Below are 13,511 nucleotides of genomic sequence, written 5' to 3' on the forward strand. Positions count from 1 at the left end.
TTTTGTTTTTTCTTGGAAAAACCAACAAGGCAAAGCTGAGCACTAAACAAATGCTTGATTCGGAGGTTAATTAAGGTGCCCTACAACTTTGTAATTGATATGTTTACGATTCAAGCAATAATTAAAAAGTGTACTAATGAAAAGTAACTTAGTGATACTTTGTGATGAAAAAAATACTGGCCGTAAGTACATATGACTACAGCTACTATGCAGTCAGTACGATTTCTGTAGCGCTCATGGGTATTTTTAAATCTTGGTCTAAATTAACTGGGACACCCTGTATATACATATGTGAGCAAATATATGTGTGTGCATATGCTTGAATATATATATGCATGTATATATTACTTGGTCATGTTTAATGTCAAATTTTGTACCCACCCCTTACATACCGTATTTACTTAATTCTATCACGCCCTCAATTGTAATGTGCACCTGTTTTCTATGGCCAAAAAAATAAAGAGTACAATACTGCGCACCTCGTGCTTTCATATAGAAATACTATTTGCTCTCACTTGGAAAAAAACAGATTTATTCCCAATACACTAAAGTTCCAATGAATAAAAATGCAAATGAAAGCGGCATACCTTGCTGTCAAGATTTTCACTGCGCAGGTATGTGTCACATGGAGCAATAGATATCACTCCTTGTTGCTATCAGACAACTCCTTATTGCTGTCAACACACCAAAGCATTTCATCCTCAGTGCCATCTATGGCATTGGAAATCCCGCACTTTTTAAACGCCTTGTTGACCATGGCAGACAGGATCGTGCACCATGCATCTTTCACCCATCCAGCATAGTCCTGCAGCGATTTCACCCATCCAGCAAAGTCCTGCAGCGAGGCACACTTCATTTTATTGGTGGGCGTGAATTCGTGGTAGCCACTGACAAGCCATTTGCTGTAGAGCGCCCGAATTCTATCTTTCACTGGCTTGTTCAAACACACATCGAGCGGCTCGAGCTACGATGTCATGCCGCCGGTTACCACGACAAGGTCGGTGTTGCATGCAGCCAGCTTGTCCTTGATGTGCTGGTCAAGGTGGCACCTGAATGCGTCGAGCACAAGCATCCCACGCTGGCCCAAACTGCCACCGGGTCTCTTCTGGCACTCGTTATCAGTCCAGCCAACGACCAAATCCGTGGTCATCGAACCTTTTTCATTTGCACTCACAATCACGCCACTCGAAACACGATTCCTTTCGGGAGCGTCTTCCATCTGAAGATAAGATACGACGGCAGCTTGTGCACATCCGCAGTGCAACAAAGCATTGCGGTGACTAGTTTTTTCGTGGCCGAAAGACAAAACGCCCACTTGCTTCGCGCCCTTGTTTCCAACGGTTGTGGTGGCAGGCATGTCAAAGTAGAGCGGCATCTGATCGGCATTTCCAATCTGTCCGAAGTTGTAGCCATTTCTATGGTGCAACTTCAAGACGTACTGCTGAAAACTGTGAAATTTCTCTTCATATTCTCAGGTAATTTTTGGCATATCCCTGTCCACCTTCGAACAGAAAAGCCTTTTCTTTTCATAAAATTCGATAGCCAGCATCTGCTCGCTTTGAAGTCACTCCACCTTAGCCCTTTTTGTAGGGCTAACTGCATTGCCCGTAGTTTGAGCAGATCGGTTGTCACAGGCAGCTGTGCCGCTTGCTGCTCTTGCACGTATTCCGTGAGCAGCTCTTCTATTTTGGCGAAGCAGCCCTTCTTTGGTCCACTGAAACCCTTCCTTGTTGCTTTGCTGGTGAAAATATTCTCCTTCTGTTTGCGCCAGTCCCGCACGCAAGTTTCGGGAACTCTGAACGCCCGTGATGGGGGCAGCCCGATTTCCGTCCGTCTACGCGCACATAACTTTCCTTTTAAATGCGGCATCATGGTGGACTCGGCTTGTCTTTCCAGTCGGCGCTTCCGTGCAGATTGAATAAATGCAGAAAACGGGAAGACAGGCGGTAGACTAGGTTACACCAGCGCCTGGTTACACGTACAACATGGAGGTATGCACATAGAGGCAGCTACAGCAGCTAGGTTAGAAGCGCTTACGAGGTGGCCATTTTTTGAATGCCGATGGCGATATGGTAACGTGGATTTAGGGTCGTACTCTATTCTAACATGCATGCAATTTTTGGACCCGTTTTATCGGAAAAAAGGTGCGCGTTAGATTCGAGTGAATACAGTAGTACCTCTGAAGTCAAGGGTCCCTTAAAAAAAAAAAAAAAACTGAAACTGCCTTGTTCACCAAAGACAGAAGCGTTGTGTTTGTGTGTGGCAGAGCTCAGCAGGTTCGCACAATAAGCCTGCTGGTGCAGCTACTGATGAAGATATGTATTCTCCTAAGTAGACAAGACTCGAGTTGTCTGAAAGGGAAAGCAGCGTAGGTTCTGCCAAGTGGTTTGCTGTCCATAAACCAGCACCCCCATCAGTGAATGACACAACACAATGAAGAACAAAAACATTCTTCATACAGTGCATGGGCCCTACAGAGGCATCAAAAGCACTGGGAACTGCGCTGAGACTAGGGTGACCACACGTCCCGTAACTCACGGGACTGTCTCACATTGAGGGTTATTGTCCTGTGTCCCGCAAGAGATGTGAAAATCTTCGAAAATGTCCCGCATTGCACACTTTATTATTATTGGCTAACAGTGCCTTGAGTTCAGCTGTGTCTGGCCACCCTGTTTGAGGATGTGTTTGCTGCAAGCACTCCAAGCTTCCAAAAAAGCTAGCCGTGTAGTTCACGGCAGCGACGACTGCTTCTGGCGCCAGCTGCGCATGCCGTCCCGCCATCTCCCCCGAAGTGGGCTCTGGTTGAACATGCGCATGCAACCTTGCATCTTTAATGAAGCAACCTCAGTGCTTGGACTTGCAGCGCAAACTAACGGTCAGTGACCTTGCGAAAATTGTTGCTGCATTCCAGTTGACATCGGCCATCAACATGGACAAGCTGTATGGTGAATTGTGCTGTCTGCAGCCAGTAATCAAGCAGCTAGTCGCAGCAAAATGAAAATAATGTTTAGAGAACGAGTGGAGCAGCTTGCTCAAATGTGCTGTCGTCTGGACTACAAGAAGCCATAAGAGTCCAATGTATTTAACCTCATTGCATAGCTAAGGCATTTCCATAGCTTACAAATTTTTCAATTTCAGTTATGCATCTCATACATGTACTTAAATGTTTCAAGGAATTGTTCAGCGTTACTTGTTCTATGAATTGCATCCCAGTTAGTACAAAGACTATCCAAGAACAAGTGCTCCGACTCTGATGGCATGGCTGGATTCTATCAAGCATTCTGTGAAGAATTACCCAATTCTGGCAGCCATCTATGGGGACATTCGAGGAGGGAGCTCCTCCCCTGTCCATGCACAGCAGTAACCTCGTTAACCAAACCAACCTCGGGGGGAAGGCCCCCTGAAATAACCAATTTCAGATCAGCCAGCCGTACCTGCAGATTACAAAATTCATCTCCATATCCTCGACATGTCATCTTGAGGCAGCTGAGGCAGCCTGGAGAAGTGTTGTTGACCCACACCAGGCACATCACTTTGAAGACTGTCCTATCAATACCAACTTGCACCACTGAGAACAGCTTGCGAAGTGACAGTGGTTATTAGCCCTGCTCCAGCTTGACCTCACGAAAGCTTTCATCCAAGCTGGTCACACTTTCCTGTTCAAATTGCTATGACATGTTGAAATTTGACTGTTGATGACTAGATTGATTGAGCTCTGCTTCTCTGAAATGACAGCTGGAATAGATTTAAATCAGGGCAGTTTAAGATGGGACGTGAAGAGCTGAAACCACTGGCATATGCAGACTTAGTCATCGTAGGCATGGCAGCAGCAAGTGCAGAGATGATCCGAATCGCAAAACAGTTTTACCACATCTCAATTGCCGTATTTTATCTTGCAAAGTGACTGGGAGCATGGCCTGTGAGAATGGTCCAGCAAGCATTGCTATCTTTTTGGTATCCAATCGACTGACATAGCTGAGCACTACAATTGAGTAAACCTATTCATACATTGTTTCATCATTTTTCCACAGAAGTTAGTGCTCTTGACTTTTTATATGTCTGGGTGCGGTTATGATTTCTTTTGCCCTTCCTGCGCTTAGGAGGATTGTTCCTTGTCCAGGCGTTCTCGCCAGTGGTAAATCGTCCAGGGATTTCCTTTTATTTGCCAAGTGTTACAGATGAGTGGCAGTCATAGCATCATTTTTGTTTGAGTGCTATGCTACCATACGATTCCAACTTCCCAGAAAACTTTTTTTACGGGCACAGTTTGCAGAAGCACAGCGGAAGACTGGCTCCCGTGGGTTTTAAAAAATCGCAGTGCGGAGTTGGGTGGCTGCAGTGATGATGGCCACCTTTTTCAGTCTTGGAGTTATGGTGTTTTTGGATGTCACTTGAAGTAAACAATTAGACTTGGGTGGATTTAGAGAGACATGTTTGGGGCTTCAACTTAGTATTGATGATTGTGAAGAAAAGTTTGAGCCTGTGGCAGCCTCTCTCACATAGACACGGTTCAACAAAAAACACTTTGCTGCCTGTACTTTTGAAATTTAGTTTTCTCACAGCATCAGAAGTGATGTGTCGCATGGAGGACTACAAAATCACACTTTACTTTTGTTCCAAGAAATGTCAAGCTTTATACAGACTGTTTCAATGGCCATGCCTACCTGCAGCTCAAAAACATGAAAAGATTTGCAAAACAGACAACAGAAAATATCAATTGAACTGTTAATATTGCAAATAACAAACTGTTCGCAATGAATCGGTCCTTAAAAAAAATACTAAAATTTTGGTGGTTTTCTGAAGAAAAGAAAGTTGACACAGCATGGGTTAAGCAACATGCTTCAACTCACACATTAAATGTGCATAGATTGGATGGTGATAATCGTGTCTGCAAAGTAATAAACCAATAGATGCCATGAAAACAGCTGAAGATCCAAGCAAAAGGGTGCACGCCCTTCCTCTTGGAAGAGCCGCTCTCTCCACCGTCGGCAATAACAATGCAGCAGTCATTTCCACGTCACGCGAACATTGTCCAATGCACAAATAGCCAGCAGCAGCATGAATGTGGGGATTCCCATGAAATGCGACATTTGCAAAACCACCGCTTGGAATGTAGCGCACAGCAAAGGGGAAATAAAAATTGGGAGGTTCTGACATGTGTCACATCGACCCTCAGCTGTAATATGGGAGAAGGCAGGGTAGGAATGCTGCTTGCAGGCACTTGTTGATGCAGTGGAACAGCCTGTGCTGTTCAGGGAGGGCAGCTTGCCTTCTTGCACCATGAGTTCCGCAACATTTCAGTTTTGGTCTACACCAGTACTAGTAAAAATCTTTAAAAATTCTTGTGGTAGAATGGTCCCTGGATGGTGCCTAACTTCTAGTGTATAACCAAAATTTTCAGTGGGACCTGGTGAGTGGCCCTTTAGCATCTATTGACTGACTCATTCGGTCAGAAAATTAATCAAATTATTAGTTACCTAATTACTATCTTGTGATTTTAAAATGTGTGCCATGGTGTAAAAGCATTCCTGATGAAATTACTTAATTAACTCATTTTCCATATGTTTAAGGAAGTTTTAATACATATTCTGAGACATGTAGCTTTTGTGATGTGTATGCAACCTCTAACATGTTTTTCGATTAGTCATGGTCTCTCTACTGGCTCTTTTGTACAAGTCACATTCGACATTGTTTCCACTTGTAATTGGTGTCTTTTTTTTTCACTCTGCTCTATTTCAGGCACAATGCTGCACTCTTCGGTGTCAGTTTGGATTGGCTGCACCATTATGGCTTTATTGCAATTTATTATGCGCTATTGCTAATAAATATCTTGTGCAGAAGTTTTTAGAATTTAAAAAGGGCTGTACCTTGTTTCGTTTCTTCTCTCCTGGGGAATCTAAAAAGGAGGGTGCAATGGTGTTAGGGCACGACTGTGTTATGTGAAAGGAAAACTACTTTCCATCATGGGTACTTGAAACCTGTCAACGATAGATCAAGCTTGGACTTTGTGGTAAAGCAATTATAGGTAGAGAATTTTTATAGACTTCTAGTTGCACTTTTGAAAGGCTTCCGGATTAGCTATGGCCACTGTGGTGAACCACGCAATGTGTTTTGTACTGCAGAACTAATATTGCTTGTCAGTTTAGTGTCAGGGGCTTGGACTCGCCATTGTTCACTGCTAGGCCAGCATACAATGAGGCTGTTGAGGAATGCCAAGAAAAGCAAGTTTTCTGTAATAGCACTTGCTCTACAATGTTTCTCAGTGATGTGTACATTAGACAAGAGTGTTTTGATCTGTGCAGGTGACTTCACAACAATAAACAAAGTAGGAGGCAAACTGCAATTATTGTTGCCTGAGAAGACACACACTGCCTGCTTCTAATACCATTGGACCTTGAATACAAGGCTTCTTTGCATGAAACACTGTCATAGGTGAATCCCAAGAAATAAAGCCAGGGCTGCAGGCCTTTTTTGGGCAATAATTGCAGTGCGTGCAAGATGAGCAGCGCATGTCAACCAGTCAACCAATTGAAAAAGAAAATATACATTTCGCTTTTTTCCCCCTTGGTGTAAGAATCGGAAAAAATAAAGGGTCCAGATTTAACCAAGGCTAAAATGAACTGCATCGATGTAAATCGTGTGAAACTATTTCTTTGTCACGTTGCGAGTACTGTAAACATTTGTGCCACACAATTTCAATCAGTTCGTCAGTTGTGCTACATTTCCATCATTTCTTGCTGAGAAAGGCTACCTCGCCATGCACCATTTGTTGCGGGACACAGTATCCGACATTTTATGGTAGGCCATTCTTGCTAACGTTTCATTCGCAGTGATCCAGTACAGCTGGCATTAAAAGCTGCATTAAGTTCCTTGCCTAGGGAAACTAGGCAAGGAATGTATGGTTCTGCACATAGAACAGAATATGCCTTTGTTGTCAAAGCAAGTGCACCACGTTGTAGTTTCATCATTGGTTTTTACTTTGGTGGCACAAAAGCAACTTGCACCTCCTCCCATTTACGCACACTCCTTTCTAGCCCTGAAAATTTGGGAGTAATTCCACCAGAAGCTGTTCTCTGCAACAGAACAGCTTGGCTTGGCATTCATTCTCATTCTGCCAAGGAAATCTCCCCAGAAGTTCCTCCTTTCCCCCCTTGACTCAACCGCCGTAGTGCCGATAGTGGCTTTGGTTTTGAGCTGCTAGGCGCAAGGTTGCAGGATCAATCCTGGCCATGGCGGCCTCATTATGATGGGATTGAAATGCAGAAACACCCATGCACCATGCTTTGAGTGTACCTTAAAGAACCCCAGGCAGTCAAAATTCATCCGGAGCCCCACTACGGCGTGCCTCAGTCGTGGTTTTGGCAGGTAAAACCCCAGAATTTAATTTTTCCATGGACTCAAATTCTATGCAAGCATTGATGCTGTCTTCTGGTGTCGGGCTATTCAGGAACACAAGTTGAGTTCACACACTCCTAGTGCAAGATTTTGCAGATAATTCAGGCTAAAGATTTTCACTAGGCATGATGTCAGGTGGACTACTTGATGCTTTTGAATATACATTTAAAAGAAAGCTCTCCCTCTGGAGGTCCCATCAAAATAACCCGAGAATACCTAAGCACTTCTTATGAGTTGTGATCACTTTAACAGTACAATTGAAGTCAATTGAATTGAAGTCCAAGTACATTAAAGCACACTTGAAGTCTGCTGAGCGGTCATTCGAGTTACGAACTCGCGTGTAAGCGGGCGCGTTGAGACGCGTGACGCGTTTTCATTTGCCATACCGCGGCGCAGCAAGAGCTTGCGCGGACAAGGAACGCGCCGATAACAGGTTTCCGAGAGAGGGAGTGACTTAGTGTCACAGTGTTGGCCTCTACCCTCACGCAACACCTGGTGCACTGGTGTTCCGTTTCAGCTAAAGCCCCTCTGTATAGGACTTTAAAGGGCCCCTCACCAGGCCCCATAGCAAATTTTGGTTATACGCTGGAAGTTGCTACGTGTCCTGTAGGGAGTCTTCTGCCGCAAAAATTTTTCAAATCGGCTCATTAATAGCCGAGATAGAAATATTTCAGTGCAGCGAACCCATGATTTCACAAGGCGAGCTCCACTGCATAGCGAGACACTCTCTCCACTCGCCCTGTCTAGCCTCCACAAGCGAAATTGATTCCCTGCGTTATCCCATACCGGACCTCGAGGATCGCGTGACGTATACGTCACGGGCCCCGCCTTCATTTTTTTTCTCGTCGTTTGTTTTTCTTTTTTTTCCTTTTTCTTCTTTTTTTTTGCGCTGCGCACTTTCGCTGACGGCGTTGCGCGCTAGCTGTTCTGATGTCTCCTTTCGCGCAGCGCACGATTTTGCGCGCTGTGCACAAGGACACATGACTAGTGAGTGAGTGAGTGAATAAACTTTATTGCAGGTCCAGCGAGGACGCGAACTCGTCGCGCACCCGGCCAGTCCCACGTCGGGACCGGCAGGTCTAGCCCACCGGGCACGCCCACCGGGTCGCGGGCACGCCGGACGGCCAGGATTTGCTTTTCTAGAGCGGGGCTATGCAGAAGCGAGTCCCACTCCTCCTTGATAAACTTGGGGTATGTCGACCCGCACTCCCAGAGCATGTGAGGTAGAGTGGAGGTCTGGCCGCAGGACGGGCAGGCGTCGCGATACACGTCGGGGTAAGCCTCGTGGAGAGCGGACAGACACGAATATGTGCTGGTCTGTAGAAGCCTAAGCGAAACGGCTTGCGCCCTATTCAACTTGGGGTGAGGGGGTGGAAAGACCCTTCTGGACATATAGAAATATTTAATAATCTCGTGAGTAGCGGGAGCGTCCCTGTGACCGTAGAGAGTAGAGGAGTCCGTGCTTCTTATAGAGGAAGCGCAGTCGGTGAGGTCACGCGCAGCCTCGTGAGCAGACTCATTAGAGAGATTTAGAATAGGGGCCCCAATGGTTTGGGGTCCCAAAGAGCTCTGCGGGTTTTAGCGTTGGGGCACGCAGGAGTGAAGAGCTTTATAATAGGGTTTTACGTTTGTGGATAGCGTCTTGCGCTGTCAGCGCCACTACGGCGTCAAAGAAAAGCTATTATGAATAATTAAATAAAATATACCATTTTATGATACTTAAAGAAGGGAATTGCGCTAAAAAAGACACGGACGAGTAAGGACATGGACGGGCGCAACTCGTCCGTGTCTTTTTTAGCGCAATTCCCTTCTTTAAATATGTACGACCGACTCGCCCAACAACGTGCTCTCCTAAATTACATTTTATGATAGGAATAATAATTTTGACTTCCGTGTATTCGCGTTTAATTACAATTTAAAGGTTATTCTGTTAGCAGCAAATAATTACTTGCGCTAAGGTTTGAGCAAACCAACTTTACGTGCCTTCACCAGCCAAACTTAGCCGTGTTAGGCCTATGATCCATAAAATACACAATCAAATTCGGAATCAGTGGCGTCTAATAAATCAATCTTCATAACACACGCTAGTTGAGAGAAAGCGATAACCGCAGTCACTTCTCCTAGCTTGCGAACTTCGCGCGTTACCACGAATCGAACCCAGTTTAGCGCTAGGTTAGAGCCGTCGCTTCGATGGGTGCGGCCATGTTTTCTGACGCAACGCTTTTGGGGCCGCTATTTGGGCACCCTCTAAATCGGCGAAGTAGCGTTCCTAACTCAAAACCCAAACGCACTTTGCGTCTCGCGCATGCGCAGTGGCTTCGACGCTATTTCTTGAGGGCCCCAAAACGTTTGGGGCCCCTATTCTAAAACTCTCTATTGAGGTTCGGGGGAGCACCCTCGACCGACCCTACGTGAGCGGGAAACCAGTGAATTGAATGGTTTGTGAGAGCATATGGACTCGAGCCGCTAAGAAGACGAACAGCTTCCTTGGCGATGCAACCCCTCGGAAAAGCCCTAACTGCCGTTTTGGAACCACTATATATTTCGGACCCACGATCGTCTAGCAGGGCGAAGGCGATGGCGACTTGCTCGGCGACTCCGGGGTCTGAAGTGCGAATCGAGGCGCTATTGGAAATCTTGCCGCTCGAGTCGACCACAACGACGACAAAGGTCTTCTCGTCACTGTACTACGCGGCGACGACGAAGCTTGCTCTAATGTCGTGTTGCTTGATCTGTTTGAGGATGGCTGCTGCTCTGGCCTTGCGTCTGCCCTCGTTGTGGACGGGATGAACGTTTCGGGGCACAGGGGCCACTACGAACTTGTCTCGAATGCACTTAGGGATCGGGATACTGACCATTGGGAATTCCGCAGGGTGGTAACCCAGCTCTTCGAGGATGCGTTTACCTGCCGCTGTGGTGGTCAGGCGACTGAGTTGCGCGGTTTCTTGGGCTTCGGCAATCTCCTCGGCGGTGTTATGTACCCCCAGCTTCAAGAGATCCTCGGTATGGGTCGTGATGGGTAGCCCGAGAGCCCTGTTGACTACTTTGCGGATGAGAACGTTGAGCTTGTCTCGCTCCGCTCTGAGCCAGTTGTGCATAGAAATCGTGTACGTGAGGTGGCAGAGTACGAAGGCATTGATCAGCCTGATGAGATTGTTTTCTTTCATGCCTCGATGCCGATTTGCGATTCTGCGTACGTGACGGAAAGCGTTGTCCGTCTTTGCGATGATCTTGCGGAGAGCAGTTCCGTTCCCGCCGTTGAATTCGACAAACATGCCCAAGACCCGAATAACGTCGACCCTGGGTATCACCCCCCCCCCCCCCTCGTCACAAGTGCGAAGTCTGATGCTGCTTTCGGAGACTGGCTTCCAATCTTTGGGTCTGCCTACCTTCTCTTTTCTGTAAAGAAGGAGCTCCGACTTGGCGGGGAAGCATCGAAGTCCGGTGGGGCGGAGATACGCCTCGATCTCGTCGATCGCCTCCTGCATGGCTTCTTCGACTCTGCCCTTGCAGCCGCCGGAGCACCATATGGTGATGTCGTCGGCGTAGATGGTGTGCTTGACGTCCTCGACGCGCGCCAACCTCTCGGAAAGACCAATCATACAGATGTTAAACAGCGTTGGGAAGATGACGGCGCCCTGAGGAGTGCCCCGCCCTCCGAGGGGCACATCTTCGGAGCGGAAGTCTCCAATGCGAAGCTTGGCCTTCCTGTCAGTTAGAAAAGAGCTGACGTAGCTGTGGAATCTGGAACCGAGACCCAGGTCTGAAATGGTCTTGACGATGAAGGTGTGAAGCACGTTGTCGAAAGCCTTCTCGAGGACCACACCGAGCAGAGCCTTGACGTCTCTGGAACGGCCATCCACAATCTGATGCTTGATTAGTTACATGGCATCCTGCGTTGAGAGTCCGGCGCGGAAGCCGATCATGTTGTATGTGTCAACCTCGTTGTCTTCGAAGTACCCGTTAAGCCTGTTGAGGACGACGCGCTCCATAACCTTGCCGACGCAGGAGGTAAGAGAAATCGGCCTCAAGTTCTCGGTGTTCGGGGCCTTGCCGGGCTTGGGAATGAGCACCGTGCAGGCCGTCTTCCATTCTGCAGGTACAATGCCGCTCTTCCAGGACTTCCCGGTATAATTCAGTGCTACACGATTACTGAGGCAAAACAAGCGGATCGCAGATCATGATCACGCGCTGGAACATTGTAGAAAATGGCATAGTTTCGGTACCTGTGAACGTGACTGCATGACTGTGGGAACAAGCAGGCGAAGCGGAAGTACAGCTTTTTTGCTTCGGTGCGAAGTAAAACAAAAACACGCAGACATTCTGTTTGTGTGTTTATTTCTCTAAACTTCGTCAATTCAAGCAACAGATCACACAACAGATGTTGCCTTGAATAATTCTCGAAGTCACGTGTCACCACGAGCGACGTCACACTGCGGCCACGACTACGTAGGCGCAGGGACACGGCTACGTCACCGTCCGGCTTGGAGCGCCGTCGCCGCGAGGGAAAGGGAAAACGGCGTTCGGACTGAAATTTCTGACCGTTCCGCGGCGCGTAGCGATGTAATTTTTCGCAAACACGATCGTTAGCGCGCATTGTATGCTCTGCGCTTGTCAGCTTAATATGGCCAGACCTGGTGAGGGGCCCATTAAAGGAGTACTGACACAAAAATTTGAAGTCGCAATAACTTGTGAGATCGATTTAGTTGGTCACACACACATCGTCTATATATATCAGCGGCGAATATCGCTTAGAACATATTTAAAATCAATGTTAAAGTACATGCGCGCAGCCAACCGCAATATAAAGCACCTCGCGACATTGACATCAAGCGGGATTGTAAATAGCCAAGAAAACGCTACGTGATGTGGCTACGTCACGAATTTTCGTTGTCTGCCATGCAGCTTACATGTGCTCTTCTCCTCTGTTGCTTGTTCTAGCTGTTGTACTTGTAGTGGGACGCTCTCCTTGTCGCTGAAACTGCAGTTTTTGTGGTGTGCATCGGGATATTTCCTACACTATCAGCTTGACTGCGCTGCCGCAACGTTCAACGCCAATTTGTTGTCTTAATTACCATTGATCGTGGCCTGCGAGGGTTTTTGTTGAGGTTTGTCCTCGCCATCGCCGGCCGCAATATGTGAATCGCTAAGTGATTGGCCACGTCACATGGTGCGATTTTCCGTGCGATCTGTCGTATGGCGCGTCTTGTGCGACTTGCCGCATGCGGCGATTCGGGACACATGGTACGAATGAGCGAGCGTGGGTAGCTCTTCCCAGAACCGGTGCCCCTGCGTGGACGTTCGGAATGCTGCGTAACTTCGAACAGAAAGTGAAAGCAACCGTATTTGCACAGCTATCTTGTTTGAAACAAACGATGACAATACAAACACGTCTATGCGAGCACTATAGACGTGTTTCCGCAAGGCCGCGTTAGCAGTATCGGATCCGTTGACAGCCGCCGATGGCCAGGAACCGGTAGGCATAGCTCACTGGGCCATCGAATCCGACACCGGTTGCGCTTGTGACACGATCGCTTGCAGCTCGTATAACGAAGCGCCTATGTTAGTCGGCACAACGTGCACACAGATATGTCACGCTTAAATTGCAGCACATTTGATTTCATTGACGCCGACAGAAGCGAATGAGCATGCCAGGCGAGCTTGCGATCGCTGGGAGACGATGTAGGCCTAGCTCGCCGGCCGTCTATCCGGGGCCGAGGGTCCTTGCGATGCGTCCGCAGCTCGTAAAAGAGCGCCTACATTCGTCAGCACAATCAATGCCTGAACATTTATGTTTCTCTTAAGTGAAAATGCGGTTAGTTTTCCCGGTGCCGTTAGTAGCGATGAGTAAACACGCCACTCAGGCGAGCCGCTTCGCATACAGACGATTGCTGGCGCGTCTGCGCTTACCGCATCCGAGTAGAAATCGCGCCAACGATTTACTAAGTCGCACAACGTTTTATAACTCGCACTCTTTCGAGGGCACTCTTTCGAGGCCACGTGGTAGACCCCGCCTGGTCTACCACGTGGCCATGACGTTCACGCTACCGGCGCTGTCATTGGCTGCGGTCGTCCGACCGATGCGGCAGTCGCACGACAATAGGGAGGTTTAGAAT

General features: G+C 47.5%; 1 protein-coding gene across 5 annotated transcripts in view; it reads left to right on the forward strand.

The window, feature by feature from the left end:
* The window catches only part of Lamtor3 (Late endosomal/lysosomal adaptor, MAPK and MTOR activator 3), a 75,884-nt gene extending 67,448 nt beyond the window's left edge, over positions 1–8,436 (forward strand). For 3 of the 5 annotated variants that reach the window (XM_075692928.1, XM_075692952.1, XM_075692960.1), the window contains exon 7: positions 5,740–5,860. The gene's annotated coding sequence lies outside the window, so the exon portion shown is untranslated. Of the gene's footprint in view, positions 1–5,739; positions 5,861–6,302; positions 6,326–8,414 lie in introns of those variants that run through there. The other 2 variants (XM_075692936.1, XM_075692945.1) reach the window with 2 other exon arrangements.
* Positions 8,437–13,511: the final 5,075 nt, after the last annotated feature.

This window comes from Dermacentor variabilis, chromosome 1 (assembly GCF_050947875.1).
Source record: "Dermacentor variabilis isolate Ectoservices chromosome 1, ASM5094787v1, whole genome shotgun sequence".
In the NCBI taxonomy this organism is placed as follows: Eukaryota; Metazoa; Arthropoda; class Arachnida; order Ixodida; family Ixodidae; genus Dermacentor; species Dermacentor variabilis.